Raw genomic sequence first — 17319 nt, forward strand, 5'->3', positions numbered from 1 at the left:
ATTTGAAATCATTCTATGTTGAGTATTTCCACAGTAACTGCAACAAACTTTGTATAGGTTTTGTACATCTGCCAGCAATTCTCCAAACTGGCAGTTCTATGCTAGAATGCAGAGCTCCATCTTACATTCAAAAATCTTACTTGATTTCACTTTTCAAACCTGAAATTGTCAGTAATTTATATATTTTGAGGATTTAACTGCTTTTATAAAATTGCTATAATCTGTTGTAATGATTTATCAGATAATTTAGTTCATTCTTTGATTATCCAGCCTGCTTAATCCAATGCAGGGTTGTGGAAGAATTGGAGCCTATCACACTACTCAATGGATGCTAAGCATAGAAGCTCATCCTTACTGGGGTTATTAGGAAATAGAAACACACACACACACGCGCGTGAATAATTTAGATCATTAATTCACCTATTAATTCACAGTGCAGACCTCTGGATAGCTCAGGGAATGTATGACTTACTGAGCATGCTCGCTATGCTGTGTTTGGGATGTTGAAGGAATTGTAGCACCAGATGAAAACCCACATGGACACTGGGAAGAAGTGGAGACTTCACACAAAGTACCCTACAAAAAGTACAGTTTTGTACCTACCATAAATGTAGATGTCCGATAGATATGCAACTGCAGTCATAACATATGGGTTGTCCTGCCTCACGCAGCCCTCGGTCGGCCGGATTCCAAAGTCTGGGTCCGACGTCGGCTGATGTCGCATATCTCTCTGACGTCAGAGTGGCTGGAGTACATAAGCATCAGCCGACGCCATCTTCTTCAGTGTTTCTTGCCCCAGATGCCAGGTGCCCTCCAAGGAAGGCTGTAATCAAATTGGAAGACAAAAACAGGTTTCCAAACAAATAAATAAGCAATAAACAGATACACCATAACAGATATCCCCAGCTAGGATAACAGGGAGAGGAGTGGACCCAAGGCATAGAGGGGAAGGAGGGAGGGGAAAACCCGACTGCAGTTGCATATCTATCGGACATCTACATTTATGGTAGGTACAAAACTGTACTATGTCCTTCAAGAATGCAACTGCAGTCATAACATATGGGTTGAATACCATAGCTTAGCTGGGGGAGGTGGAATGCTCTAAGAAAAGGATGGTGTAGCTATCAATCCCTGCAGGACTGCCAAAGCAAAGCCTGCTCTGGATCTGGAATATAAAGGGAGGTTGTAGTGTTTGGAGAATGTATGCATGGAGCTCCATGTAGCAGCTTCTAGAATGTCTTTTGTAGGCACCCCTCTTAAGAATGCTGTAGAGGTGGCTGTAGCTCTGGTAGAGTGTGGTCTGACATTGGCTGGTACACTCTTTCCATGGAAGGAATAACATCTGATGCAATGTCCAATCCATTTTGAAATAGTCTGTTTGGAAATTGCTTTTCCTTGTACTCCAGGGGCGTAAGCTACAAAAAGCTGATCAGACTTCCTATTGGCCTTGGTTCTGTCCAGGTAGTAGCAAAGTTGTCTGTGAATGTCCAAGGTATGCAACAGTCTTTCCCCTTTGTTCTCAGGATTGGGAAAGAAGGTAGGCAGGTGAATTGCTTGATTTAAAGAAACCCTAGATACCACTTTTGGCAGAAAGCTAGGGTTGGTTTGTAATGAGACCCTGTCTCTATGAAAGGTTATGAATGGTGGTATTGCCATTAGGGCCTGTAATTCCGAAACCCTTCTTGCTGAGGTAATTGCCAACGGGAAAGCTGTCTTCCATGAGAGAAATTGTAAGTCCACAGAAGCTGCTGGCTCAAAGGGGGGTAGAGTCAGTTTTTCTAGGACATAGTTGAGGTCCCAAGCTGGTACTGGGGCCTTTCTTGGTGGCTTTATATTCTTGATTTCCCTAAGGAATTGCCTTAACAAAGGATGTGAAAACACAGGTGGATCAGTGTTGTATCTAGCTGAAATAGCTGAAGCATGTATTTTTATGGAAGAATATGAGAGTCCATTCTGTAGCATATCTGCCAAATATTCCAGGATGAGTGGGATGTTCAATAATGATGCATCATGACCCTTGCTGGTATTCCAAATGCTGAATCTCTTCCATTTTGCTGAATAAACCTTTCTGGTGGATGGTCTGCGGGCTTCTGTTAGTATCCGCTGAACTTCCTTGGAAAGAGAGAGATTGAGGTTATTCATGGGATCTCCCAAGCTGTTAGCTGCAGCGTCTGCATGTTGGGATGTAGTGTCTTGAAGTTGTTTTGAGTCAAAAGATGGGGCCATTGGGGAAGGGCCCACTTTTTGTTGTGACATATGCTCCGTAGTAGTGGGTATCAGTGTTGTCTTGGCCAGTCTGGAGCTATTAGGATCCCATTGGGCTTCTCTGCTTTGATCTTTAGTAGTACTGTGGTCATCAGTGGCAGAGGTGGAAATGCATAGATTTTTAGGAAGTTCCAGTTGAATGAGAAAGCATCTATTTTCCATGCTTGTGGATGATATGTCCTTGAACAGAACTTTTGTAGGTGATGATTGAGGTGGGAGGCAAATAGGTCTACTTCTGGCCTGCCCCATGTTGAGGTGAGTTGTATGAAGATTTCTGGATGTAACCTCCACTCGTGGGGGTCTAGGAAATTCCTGCTTAGGCTGTCCGCCAGCACATTGTCTTTGCCTGGAACAAACGGGGATTGCAACTGTATGTTTAAGCTCAGTGATTTTTCCCAAAGATTCATTGTCAGTCTGCAAAGGGGGTAAGAATGGGTGCCCCCCTGCTTGTTTGTGTACCACATGACAGTGGTGTTGTCTGTCCGTATTAGCAGGTGGCCTTGCTGAAGTTGTTGTCGAAAGGCCTCGATGGCATGCATTACTGCCAACATTTCTTTTTGGTTGATATGCAGATGTGTTTCCTTTGGAGACCATTGTCCTTGAATACATCTGCCCTCCATGTGCACCCCCCCATCCAAGGTCTGAGGCGTCTGTGGTCATTGCTTGTGTTATTTGAGGTTTTTTGAATGACATACCTGTGTTTGCCTGGCTTACCAAGGCCCACCATAGAAATTCCTTTTGTAGGCATGGAATGAGCGGTATGGTTGTCTCTAGGTTGTTGCTGTGTTGAGACCATAAACTTTTTAGGTACCGTTGAAGCTTTCTCATGTGTAGTCTTGCTAATGGAACCAGGAGAATGCAGGATGCCATGTAACCCAGGGCCTGTAGGAATCTCCTTGCAGTCATCTGGGTGAGCTTTGCCAAACCTTTGAAATAATGAGTTAACTTCTTTTGCTCATCTTCTGTCAGGTAAGCCATTTGAGAGGCTGTGTCTAGTTTGGCTCCTAAGAAGGTTATTTGCTGGGATGGCTGAAGTTTTGACTTTTGGAAGTTGACTGTGTATCCCAGAGCTTGTAGCAAATGTATGACATAATTCAAGTTTTTTGTCAAAATCAGTTTGTCGTCCGCTTGTATGAGGCAGTCGTCCAGGTACGGGTAAATTTGGATCACCTGGAGCCTGCAATGAGCAATTACTGAAGCCAGGCATTTCGTGAACACTCTGGACACAGTAGATAAGCCAAATGGCAATGCTGAGAATTGATAATGCTCTGGCCCTGCAAGAAATCTGAGGTATCTTCTGCAGCTGTGTCTGATAGGGACATGCAGGTATGCCTCCTTGAGGTCCAGAGTAATCAGCCAAGACCCCTTGCCCAGCATGGGAAGGAGTTGCTGTAAGGTCAGCATTTTGAACTTTGGTACTATGAGAAAGGTGTTTAATGTGGACAAATCCAGTATTGGTCTCCATTGAGTTTCTTTTCTTGGAACAAGGAACAGTCTTGAGTAAAACCCCTGGCCTTGTTCTTGCTGTGGAACTTTTTCTATTGCTTTGATCTGAGCAAGCAGAGAAATTTGCTTGATAGCCTCTGCCCTCTGGTTTTGTGGTAGGTTTGGCATGCCTTGTTTCCTTGGTAAGGTATGAAAGTGGAACCTGTAGCCTTGGTCTATAATGTCCAAAATCCATTTGTCCTTTGTCAATCTGTGCCAGTTGTCTGAAAACAGAGATAATTTTCCACCCAAGGGAGCTTCTGTTTGCTCCTTGGTCAGCGGAAGTAGAGGAAAGTCATTGGGATTGTCCCTGTGGGGCAGGAGAAGCCCCTGTGTCAATTCTTTGGTTTGTTGGTTGCCATTGTCGTCCCCTGTAGGAACCTCTGTATTGCCCTCTTCCTCGGCCACGCCTGTTTTTGCCCCTTTTAAATCTTTCAGGATTAGGAAAGGACCAGTTTTTTGAAGGCCAATTCCTGCTGAATCTGGGTGGCTGAACCTGGAGGAAATCTTTGACTGTCTGAACTGACTTGGCTTTTTCCTCAATGGACTTTAATACATCTTTAGCATTAGCACCAAAAAGCTTGTTCTTTTCCAAGGGTGCATCAAGAAGTTTTGCCTTAACATGATCTGGTAGAGGTTGTTCTTTTAACCATGCATGTCTACGAATGACCGCCCCTGTCATAGCTGCCCTACATGAAGCTTCCAATGCATCATATCCACACTGAAGAAAGTGATTGCTAACTTGCTGAGAGTTATGTACAGCCTCCTGCAAAGACTTCCTATCTAAAGGTTCTGGAGAGGCCAAAGTTTTCTGTAAATCATCTAACAGGTAATCCTGATATTGAAACATATGAAAGAGACAATTGAGAGCTCTCATAGATAAAGTAGTGGAGGTGTAAACCTTCTTCCCCCATCTCTCTAATGACCTAGCTTCCCCGTTGTAAGGCAAAGGATTTTTGGAGGCGGTAGCTGAAACTCCTTTTGGCCCCTGTGAAATAGTTTCTAAATCAACAGCATGGGCCCTAAAGAAATGAGAATGTGTTTCTAGGACCCTATAGTATCTGTCAGGCTTGAAAGGAGCAGGAGGAAGAGTATCAGGGGTAACACTGGAGTCAGAGTATAGATCATCCAAAACATCAAGCACAGGAGGTATAGCTAAGGGCCTGTGTTGGGGCTTTTTAAGGAAGGTTCGAAGGCGCTTTCTGGAATCAGAATATTCCTGGCCTTGCCAGTTAAAATGTTCCCTCATGGAATGCAGAACTTCCCCAAAAGAAATATCCTCAGGAGGGGAGGCCGTGGGAATGGAGTCCTCTGCATCTGAGTCCTCATAGGTCTGGAAAGGCTCTTCCTGGCATCGGAGTGAACAGAGTCCTCAGAATCTTCATCTGAAGGGAGAGGGTCAGTGGGCTCAACCCTGGGCCTCTTATCAGGAAGAGGCTGGGATCCTCTCTCAGGATGGGCCTGGGAACCTCTGATCATGGAAATTAAGTCTGCTGCCATAGTCATGATTTGTGTTTCAGGTGTAGGCTGAGGTAAGGCTTAAGCAGTAAGGTGCTTGGTCTTGCTGGCTGCCTTAGCACGTGTGTAGGCCTTGATAGACATGGACATGGGAGGCCTAGCAGCTCCACGTGCAGGAGTGACCTTATCCACAGCAATGGTCTCGGGCATTTCCTCGGTTTCAGTATCCGGAGGAAAATCAACAACTGGCATCAGTGTGGTCTCCGGTATCGGTAATGCGGTGTCTTCGGTTCGGAGCGGTGAAATAACCGCCTCAGAGGGAACCGGGGCACTCGCGGTAGGTTTTGGCGTGGTGTCGGTGGAAGACACGGGCCGAGGATGTCGGTCCCGGTCTTTTCGTTTTTTAGGAGTCTGCGATGTCGGTAATTCCGACGGCATTGTATAATCGAATTTTTCGCTGAAAAAGTCTTCAGCGAACTCCACCCAGCACCTGAGAGTGCGCTTATTGAAGCGAGCACAGGCGGCACAGGCCGAGACGTCGTGGTCTGAGCCAAGGCAAGGGAGGCAGTAAGAATGGAAATCCTTATGAGGTATTTGTTTACCACAAGACAAACAATTATTTACTTTTTCAGTAATTTCTGACATCGGCTAAGGCAAGAAAAGGTCCCCAACGGGGTACTTAGCTTTTTTGATGACTTCGGATCGAAGAATACAGGAGCTGACCGACTGGCACTTGCGAACTGCTTCTGCTTCGGGCACCGCACGGCAAGAAAGACTGAAGAAGATGGCGTCGGCTGATGGTTATGTACTCCAGCCGCTCTGACGTCGGAGAGATATGCGACATCAGCCGACGTTGGACCCAGACTTTGGAATCCGGCCGACCGAGGGCTGCCTGAGGCAGGACAACCCATATGTTATGACTGCAGTTGCATTCTTGAAGGACATCCTGCATGGACATTGGGAGGGCATGGAGACTCCACACAAAAGGTACCTCACAAAACCTGCATGGACACTGGGAGTACATGGAGACTCCATACAGAAGGTACTCCACAAAACCATCACAGAGCTATGGAGACTCCGTACAGAAGGTACCCCAGAAAACCTACACAGAACTGGGAGGACATGGTGACTCCATATAGAAGGTACCCCACAAAACTCGCACAGACCTATGGAGACTCCACACAGAAGGTACCCCACAAAACCCACATGGGCACTCGGCGGACATGGAGACTCCACACAGAAAGTACCCCACAAAACCTGTTCAGACACTGGGAGTTTATGGAGACTCCACACAGAAGGTAACCCACTTAAGAATTGTACTGAAGAACCACATGCACTAACTGCTGCATCACTGTCCTACCAAATTGCAGAACACTCTATACATGCATCTAATATAGGTTAAATGTCCAACAGAAAGCAGGGAAAGCCTGGGATCTCCACTATATATCAGCCAGTATGTCTAACAATTTTTTAAATATAAAGTGTTATCAGTTAGTTTGTCTTTTTTTTAATATAAAGTAACAGACTCTGCCATTTGTAGTTAAGAAAAGACCATTTTAAGCTGTTACCAATCTGTCACCGAATGTTACTGTGATTTACAGACATGCCGTGCTGTATATAAGAACCTGTCTGGTGAACAGTGTTGTCATGCACATTCATGATTTGTGAGGAGAACCATACTCATCACAGTGCAGACCTCTGGATAGCTCAGGGAATGTATGACTTACTGAGCATGCTTGCTATGCTGTCCATTCCAGCAACACACTGGGTGCTTACTCAGATGCAAATTGACAACCTGAGTAGGCACATTTTAAAGTTTATTACACTACCTAATGTCACACAGTATTGCTAGTACTGTGCGTCTTGTATATCGACTGCTATTGTGATCACATTATGCTATGAAAATCAGTAGTTTTCTGGTCATTACAGCAACTGACAGATGTGAGAGGTACATAGCAGCAGTGCAGGACTGCTGATGATTTTCAAGGTGGTTTATCCTGAAGAAATAGCCTCCCTTTTTAATGCTTTCTTTATCAATTCCATAGCCGACATCACATCAAACTTTTCTCAAACAAATTACCCCACATCCCCACACATCTGCATCTAGATCACCAACATACTTCCCCTCCCCAGCCCACACCCAACACTCACATAACCCTAACACCCACTCCTCTTGTACCTTTTCTTTAAAGCCGATTCCAATCTCAACTTTAAAAAAAGACTACTACTAAAGCTAAAGCCTTGCTCTAATGCCCCTGATGGCATACCCTCAGAATACCTAAAAATTGCTGCTGACAGTATCACTTACCCCATAAGCATACTTATCAATAGATCCATCCTTGAGTCCTACATTTCCAATACCTGGAAAAAGGCCTTCATTCTCCCTCCCCATAAAAGTGGCAACAATACTGGCATCACTAACTTCCGACACATTGCAATTCTTTCCCCATCTCCAAAATCTTAGAAAAATGCTTCAATATTCAACTTCTCTACTATCTTCTTGACAACCAAATCCTTTCACCCTCACAACATGGCTTCAGACCTGGCTATAGTACTACAACAACCCTTCTTTTCTTTATGGATACAGTCAACAGAGCCCGTGACACCAGTAAAATTATCTCCACCCTCTTCCTTGACCTATCTAAAGCATTCAACACTGTTTCTCATCCTTTACTTATCACCCAGCTCTTTAAGATCGGCCTTTCCCTCCCCACTCTAAACTGGTTCTCTAGTTACATAAAAGAAAGACACCAGGCTGTCAGATGACAAAACTCTATCTCTTCTTTCCTCAACAGCACTACCAGAGTTCCCCAAGTCTCTATACCTGGACCACTCCTATTTAGCATATCCATAAACAATTTACACTCATCTCTACCTCAAGGATCTGTCATTTAATACACAGATGACTCTACTTTTGTATTCTCTGCCATCTCCTTCTCTGATCTACTTCAACTAACTCACCAGGCCTTCTACTACACTGAATCCTGGATGCACAACCACCACCTAGACCTGAATCCAAATAAAACTAAAATCATACTATTCAAACCTAAGAAAAGAACCCCCTTAAACAAAATTGAATTCACCATCTATTCTCATCGTAAGTCTATAATCGAAGTCGTCAACCACACAAAACTCCTTGGAGTCACTATCGATGAACACTTGAAATTCGACCTGCATATACAACACAACATTCACAAAACACATCTTAAACATGGAATCCTCTGTAGACATAATCACTTCCTAAGCCCAGCCACAAAAATAACTTTTGGCACAACGTAACTCCTACCCTCTCTCATCTACGGTGCCCCTCTACTTAACAATATCCAAAGCTCTGCTAAATCCAAACTTAAGGCATGCTACAATAAAATTGCCAGATTTGCAATTCTAAATAGTCCAGCCATCACTGCATTGCTATTAAATCACTGAAATGGCTAGAACTACTAAACTATCTCTCCTACTTGCAACTATCCACAGCTCACAAAATACTCTTTAAACCCCAAGATTGTCCTGCCCTGAGCTCATCATTCAACTACTACCACCCTAACAGGCCTCTTAGATCAGTGGATGAGAAGCTCTTGTAGGTTCACAAACCTAACCTCCCACCTGGCCAGCTTCTTTATTCATACTCATTAGCCAAGAACTGGAATGCTCTGCCTCTGTCCATTAGAACAACTCAAAATCCTACCTCTTTTAAGACTTCCCTTCACAACCAACTATCCTCAAGCTGGAAGTGTACCTGCACAAAACCCTCCTATAAAGTGTATGCCACACTATTTCTTATCAACATTATTTTTCCTCTCTCTGTGGGATAAAACTACCATAAATAGAGATCATAGAGACAGCACACTATGTAGATCTTTACTCTATACTGATTGAGAAAAATGAACAGTAGTATAATCTGAACATTGTATTTACTCTATATTTTTGTACAAACCTTTCCTTGTAACTTAATTTTGTAATTCAAACTGTTAATTTTTTTGTACTGTGGAAGTTTTCTCCCCAGGTCTCCACTGAAAATGGGTTCTGTCTGACTCAATGGACTTTCTCGGTAAGCAGACTACAAATAAATAAAATAAATAAATAAATAAATGCTGTTCCATTCTAAGTACATGCATAATGTTATTAATTTACATCTCACCATAACAGAGGAGAGGTGATCAAAGCAAGACTCTCATGCAACACTGGAAGAATCATTCAGTGTGAAGGCTACACTGATTGATGTGCTACAGTCAAGTTTGAATGCACCGTGTACTTAGATACCATACCAGTACCTACTGCAAAACGGATATGTATATTTTTAACAATGTAATGGAAGTGTAATATCCAAACGATTCAAATGATGTTGCTGTGTCATGTCCTGCTGTGCAACACATTATCTAAACAACATGATTAGGGATATTTTAAATGATTTTTGTATTTGTTGGTATATGTCATTGACCACATCATGACACTCCTTTGCTCTGTACCTTGGTGTTCAGTTTTTCGGTAATGTGAATCTTACCCAGCACGTTACACTGTTTGGCGCCTTTATCTGCATAGCTGCCTCACAGTTAAGCTCATAGTGGTACTTTCCTCCACTTTCTTCTTAATTGAGATTTGTAAACCGTGTACGGCAATGATGCCATATTTCTTCTGAGTACTATGCATTTTAAAATATCATTATGAATATCACTGCTAGTTCCTGAGTGTAATTGATTTCATTATCTTCACTAAACTGAAGGTGCTGTCTCATAGGTTAGTACTAGGCTAACTGTCCTTATGAGCCATTTTAAGCCTAGCCAATTATCCCCTATGAGATTCAAACCCTGCACCTTGTGTTTGTAAGTCAAACACCTTTACCATTAGGCCATCCTCCCAACCCAAGAAATTACCCCCAGGAGATTTCACTAACCTTGAACTGTGGAAAAGAAACACATCATTAAATGCTTGGTAAACATGGGTTGTCTCCCCTTAATCTATACTAAACCAAGCAAAATAAACCAAGGGGTATTAACCTATCATCATAAGGTAAAGAATAAACTCCTGACTTTCTTAGTGTCCAGAGATTCTTCAGTTTTTAACATATAGTTTTCTTTCTTGGACACCAGAAGTTTGCTCTAAATTTCAGTTTGTTCCTCACTAATGATGTATAAGTAGATAATAAAACCTGCCTCCTGCTAGGTGTAAAATACCTGCAGACAGACCCAACCACTGGGTGTGCTTTTTGAATTTTCCTTTACTTGAGTTTCAAAGGAGACAATATATTCAGTTAGAATGCTGAAATCATCATAGGTGCTAATTTGCACAAGAGTTTGCACATTCATAAAGGAGCTAACATGTTGAAACCAAACTGGACTAGTCTGACCTTGCTGAAGCTTAAGGCTATGCTGTTATTGTTGTCTTGTCTCACTGTGTTATCTAAACAGTCTTAGTGCAGTGTCAGCAAAGGTTGTGATAGTCTTTCCTAGTTTCATGTCATTTGCATGCCAAAATAAAGAAAACATGCTGATAGGATCAAATCTAAAGTGTGCTGGCTAAACTGAGCTCCATAGTACTTTGAGGGATAGACAATCTTTTGACTATAAAAAAATTTGACTCTAATGGTCGAGTTGTGTCTCTTAAGCTGCTCTTCATTTGACTAAGTGAAGCCATCTTTAATGGCTTCAGCATGATCACTGCTGACAAATGTGCCTTTGAAATTTGAAGTCTGCATGAATAATCTCAATTTGTCCATCCAATTCCTAGGCTGAAATAACATTACCCATAAAAGATAAATTGCATGCACTGAGTAACCTGTGGGGTAAACTCGGCAGGTTGAGTTTGCTGAATAGTTCCTACTTGTTTTAAATGAAACAGTACCTAATCAGTATTGCCAACAATTTTCTAGTGCAGGATAGAATGCACATTGGTCTAAAATCCACTTGGTCTGAAGGGTTTCTTTTTACCGTATGAAAAGGGACGATAAAATTATTTTGCCATTCATTTGATAAGGACCCCTCTCACACAGACTGCAATATATAGATCCAAAAGTAGATATATCGTTTTTAAGTGCAGTTATTGGAAGAATTGAAATCTCTGTTACTAATTGTGCTGTATACTTTATCCTTTAGAGGTACTAATTTTAAGTTTAAACAATACATCTCTGGTTATGATATATACAGAAATATAGTCATCGTCCTACTGTAAATTAAAGCATGTGGAAACTAAAGCTGAAAAGATGTTTTCGCAGAATAACAGGTGAGCGTGTGCAGACACACACACACACACACACTCACACACACACACACACACACACACACACACACACACACACACACACACACACACACACACACACACACACACACACGAACAGCTCTCAAAATGTCATATAATTCAGATGCTCATTAGTGAGGCTGCACAGTTGTATTGAACATATTCATAGAACGATCTATCATTGTCACTTTCGGTGGCCACTACATCCTCATTTAGGCTAAGATTTCCTTTTTTTTTTTTTTTTTTTTTTATAATATGCTTCAATTTGATGGCAATACTTCACATACACTTTTACATTTCTGTGAAGCTTGTGTGAAGATTTATTTCATAAATGAGAGAACAGTGTTTATCTAAATTAATAAATGTCTGCTGTTCTTGCATTTAGTTTTTCTTTAGTGTTAACCTTTTCTTCTGACAAGTTTTCCTAGTCTTCCAGTGTTATAAAGCTAGCAGTTTACCAGTTTTACAGACCTTATTAGTTCAGTAACTAGCCTGACATGGTTCCTCTTTAGGTGACTCTTATAAAGTTTGATGTTTACTTCCAGTAACAATGCCCCTTGTGATCACTGCCCATCAGTGATGGTTCACTCATGTTTATAATTCAACAAATCACTGGCAAGGCAAATCACGCTAAGTTATACCCTGCAGTCAGCATAACAGCAGCTGGGATAGTAATGAACTGTTTTAAAAATTAAAAAAAAAAAAGGAAGTTGTGCTGGATATAGGTATTATGTACTGCCAAATTTTAGGCTTACCTAAATCACTAGACAAGAAATTCGTGGGATTCATAAGGATGATCCAAGTAATGTACATAGGCAGAGCAGATATATCTGGGGTCTGTAAAATGCATGAAAAATAACTGTTGTCCTCAGATGAAGTGTTTCATCTACTTAAAAATAAAAATGGTATATTCCATTTTGTCTGAAATATAAGAATGCTTTCCCTACTTGTTCTATTTTTTCAGCAACTAAACACTGAAATGAAACACTGTATCTCTCTCCTTTGGGCAAAATGTAGAAAGCATGCCTAAGCTCCACAGACAGTAATGCAAACTTTGCTGTAAAACATGCAAGTTCAGAAGTCAGTTTTATAAGATTCCTGTTAATTAGCCTGTAATACAGTTACTATTGTTCAGCTTAGTGGGTGACATTTTTCCTAAAAAGGTATGCAACATTTTGTTTAAGTGTAATAAATGCTCCTGGCACTGGGCAGATGATGTTCATTAGGGGAAAAGAGGTTACCCTTCTACAAAGTGTAATAGTTGTTAAACAAACCTCTCAACTTCTTAGTGCATGAAATCTGGACAAAGCCTAAAATAATGGGGGTCCCAAAATAGAGGCATACTTTAAATATTGCTCTTATTAATAGAAAGTTGATAGAGTAATAGGATTTGTGTTAGCATGCATTTCCTGAAGAATATGAAGTCTAAAATTCAAATGTCTGTCATTATTTAATGACTTCACTCCTCAGGAAATTGCCATAAAAAGACAAATCGTTAGAGGAACAGACCAAATACATAAATCAAAAATCTGGAATGTTAAGAGACATGGTTAATATAATTAAAGCATATTAGAATAACAGTTTGTCAAGTATGCATCGATGTCATGGACTAGTATTTACTCTACAGTATCTCATGTTTAAAAGTAAACCGATTAACCAGACAGTACTTTACTGAAAATGGGTCACAAACTGTAACTAAAATATATAAATTAAAGACAATAAAAATAAGCAATGGTACAATGGCAAAGTGGTGTTTATGTAAACAAGTTCATTCTTCAGGATGTTGTTTGTTGTAACATGCATTGCTACTATATAGTAGGCATTATTTTCCAGAATCAGGTTTTGAAACATTATTAGACACCCTGTCCTTTGTCCCTTGATAAGATTGATGTTTGGCTCTTACATAAGCTAACTCTGCAGATATAGCAATAAACACCCATCAAAAAACGGGGGGTTGGTACAATTTACCAAAAGAGTAAGATGGGATAGTTTTGTCCTTGTGGTCAAGGTGATAGCAGCCTTGGTCTAAAATATTTGGTGCCTAATTTTTGTACTACCAAAGAAACTATATACTGTATACATTTTCCAACCTTACACTGTAGCCTCAAAAGTATTATAATATCTGTCAAGCTCAGTCATTTTAAAACTGCATGCCTATTCAAGCACAGGCATTTTCATTAGAGTTTGGCTACTCCTGCCATATCCAAACCAATATGTAAATTATTTTTCATACAGTTTCACCTAAAAGTCACTGTTTTTGCATGGCCACATACATTTAGAATGTCTTTCTTTGTTTTAAAATACTGATGGCCACTTTTAATGCCAAATATCCCCAATATTCCAATTAATTTAATGAGTTGCACTGTTACATGAAGATTACAACCTTTTCTTATATGTAAATTCACTGTATATTAATCACTGCAATATCCAATCAATAATAAGTTTCTTTGGTAAATTTCATAGTTACAATACTTGAAAAGTTCATCGACACTGTTTTCCAAAAATCATACTGCATGATCTCTAAAATCAGTTGTTTGTACCCTAGATCACACCACTTAAGTCATTTAATAATATCAATACTTTTGAAAGTTTTTTTCATTCTGTATAATTAGTTATAAGTCTCTCTCTGTCAAAATGTACTCAACACCTAGATTGTCATCTTGGTTTACATGAGATTTCTTCCTCATTTGCTATGCCATACATTATTTTTCAACTTTTTTCATTGAATTTGACTACTTTCCATAATCAGAGATAGCTGTCCGTGCAGGCCATTTAACTAATTTGCAGTACACATGTGTAACTTAAAATTACATAATAAATAATAATAAGAATAATAATAATAAACATCCTTTATTTACATTAGGTTCATAGGTAGGTACTAGGCTATTGGCCCTGGGGCCTATATAAGCCTAACCAAAAAAGGTACCCTGGCTTTTGCCACCCAAGAAAATTATTTTCCTGTGCCCGTGTCGAGCAGAGCCATAGAAGTGATCCCTGGCGTGAATTTCCTATTTCCCATCCAGTCATCAAGATTTTTCTTGAAGAGTGCTAATGAGGAGCTCTGTTTGACATAGGTAGGTAGTCTGTTCCAGAGTATGGGAAGTCTCTGGGACAGGAATCTATCCCTCCAGCATGTTCTGTTTATTGTGGTGACAAGGTTTAGGTCCCTACAGCGTGTAGCTCAGAGGGATTGGGATTTCTTTAAGTGGGGCATGTCCAACAGCTCTGGGTTTGACATAGCTTTGTATGTTAGGCATAGAGTGCCTTTAAGTAGGTGATATTCGACAGAGTAAAGCTGGAGGTTTTTGAGACGGTCTGCGTAGGGCATCTGTTTGAGGCCAGTAATCCTCTTTGTGAGGTATTCCTGTGGCCTTTGTAGTTGTTGTAGATGTCTTGTGAGGTATATACCAAAAGGGGTGTTGTACTCTATAATGGGTCTAATGAGTGATGAGTAGTGGGGAACAATAACCTCTTTTTATCTGGATGAGAAACATTTTGTGATGAGGCGTGCCACATAGTAGGATTTCCTGAACGCTGTGGTGATGGGATTATCAAAGGAGTGACTAATGTCCACCGGTGTCCCAACGTCTCTTATCACACTTTCGGTGTTAAGTAGACTACCACCTATGTGGTAGTTCATGGGTACAGAGTTTTTAGCAAAGGGGATGACAATGCACTTTTTGGCATTGAGCTTCAGGCCATGGCTTTGACACCAGGCATCTGTCTTAGTGAGGCCCTTTTGTAGGATGTCCACATCGTTAGGAGTTTCGATTATGGCTCCTAGTTTGCAGTCATCTGCAAACTTCATTAGCCAAAGACCTTCTGCGTTAGCCTGTACTTCGGAGACATAGAAACCAAACAGGAGAGGACCCAAGACTGAACCCTGTGGTACTCCACTTGTCTGAAGTCAGATTTTGTTCACAATGTTACAGTTTACACTTCTAAATAAACCTGAACAGGACAGCTAGGTTTGCTACTGATTATTATGGTAGGGCTAATCACTGTATACCTTTCATAATCCAAGGATCGCTAGAATTTACTGGCCACCTCTCATCCAAATTAAACTGCCCATACAAACTAATGTCCATCCTTAAATCAATATACTTGAATGTGTTAATCAAGCAAGCAAGCAGGAAGCTTCCTATCCACCTTAGACTAACCTGTTTCAGTACAGAGCTTATACAAACTCTTTCTTGTGAACAACTGTAAAGCCTTACTCTAGGTCATTACTCCAGAACTTCTACTTCCCATAGTCTAACCCCAAACACCCCACTCTTTTCACTTACCTCTACTGACAGAGGTCTGTCTGACTTGAGCCCTCTAGAGACCAAAGTGAATGCAAATGCACTGGATTTGTTATCTAATATATACTTGGTATACTACCTACCTATGTTCTCCCATGACAGTCTCCTGAAACTTATTACTGAGCAGAATAAATAAGTTCAGGTTCTTTGTAGGACATCTAGTTCACAATCCTAGATAATACTGAGATGGATTCCACTCCTCCCAGATTTTGGTAAAATATGGAAGAGGCTTCCACTACTTTACAACATTTCTGGCAAGATTAAATTTAAACGTGTACTGAAAAATAATATTAAAAGGAATGCAGTTTAGTGCATAATGACCACAAAATACATGGCATTATCTTAAAAATAGCATCATTGTGCAGAAAGTGGGGTTCTATATAGCTCCACTTCCTACACCACCATGCTGACAACTTGTGTCAAAAAGCTGGGAGGACAGCCCATGTCCACAACAGTCTTGCCTCTCACCCTTTGTACATGCCTAACTCAGCTGTCTCAAGCACCAGACTTTACCAGAGCTCCAAAAAGAGATCCATTCATCACACTCCACCCTCACCCTCCAAAATAAACACCCCTCATCCTCCCTAAAGCACCAAAGCCTTCAAATATACTCTGGTCACCAGGGCCAAAATCAGGGCTTTATCATTCTATGTCACCATGCAAGTTTCATATTACCACTCTGCACCAAACTGCAATTTCTCAATCACCAGATGCTTTACTGCTCTTCAAGTTGCATCACTTTGAAAACTTTTTTATACTACTCACCAAATAGTACAATTATCTGCACCAGTCCAACCTATATATTTCTGTTTTCTGTAAATGTGCCATTTAAATGTTAACAATTTCACTTTTGGATGGGCTATCTACTAGCATTCAAAAATACAAATAATGAAAATGTTTACAATGACTTTAATAGCAACACATACCCAAATAATACAATAATTTTACCAAAATGTAAATGCCCTCAACCAATCCAAGGAAGACTCAACACTGCTGAAATCAGTGCGTATTTCATTCTGTACACAAGACACATGTTTGGTTCTTGATGAAGATTATACTCCTGCTATTTTAATTTCATGGGGTTAAATTATGCCTATAATTCTAGCCCATGAATTGTGAGCACGCACTGCTGAAATGTTTTTTTCACAGATGTTACCACTGAAATTCTAGGAGTGCATCATAATGACTGTACACCTGGTACTGCGAATGATAGGACTGCAGAGTAAATGCTCAGGATGTTGAGAAGTGAACTTAAGTATTTACAGTGTAAGTTAACAGGCTTATATTTGAAAATCATTAATGTGACGTTATTTGCATGTTAAGTATTACTTAACAGTCATTCTGTTTGTGTGTGTGTGCGTGAGATGTGACTAGCATTAATGGGCACTGCAAACCAAAATTGCCATGGATGGGATCACTGCCACCTGTTTTCACAGGACAACTGACAACCAGGGTGCCACCTGGGTATGTGGGAGAGCAGGGCTATGGTCCCTGGATCCACTCCACTATTCCGAATAGCTCTGTTGGCCACCAGGGGGATGGTTATTCAAATGATACAGATACCCGATAGACT

The sequence above is a fragment of the Protopterus annectens genome, chromosome 9.part0, assembly GCF_019279795.1.
Source record: "Protopterus annectens isolate FY-2018-M chromosome 9.part0, PAN1.0, whole genome shotgun sequence".
Classification (NCBI taxonomy): Eukaryota; Metazoa; Chordata; order Ceratodontiformes; family Protopteridae; genus Protopterus; species Protopterus annectens.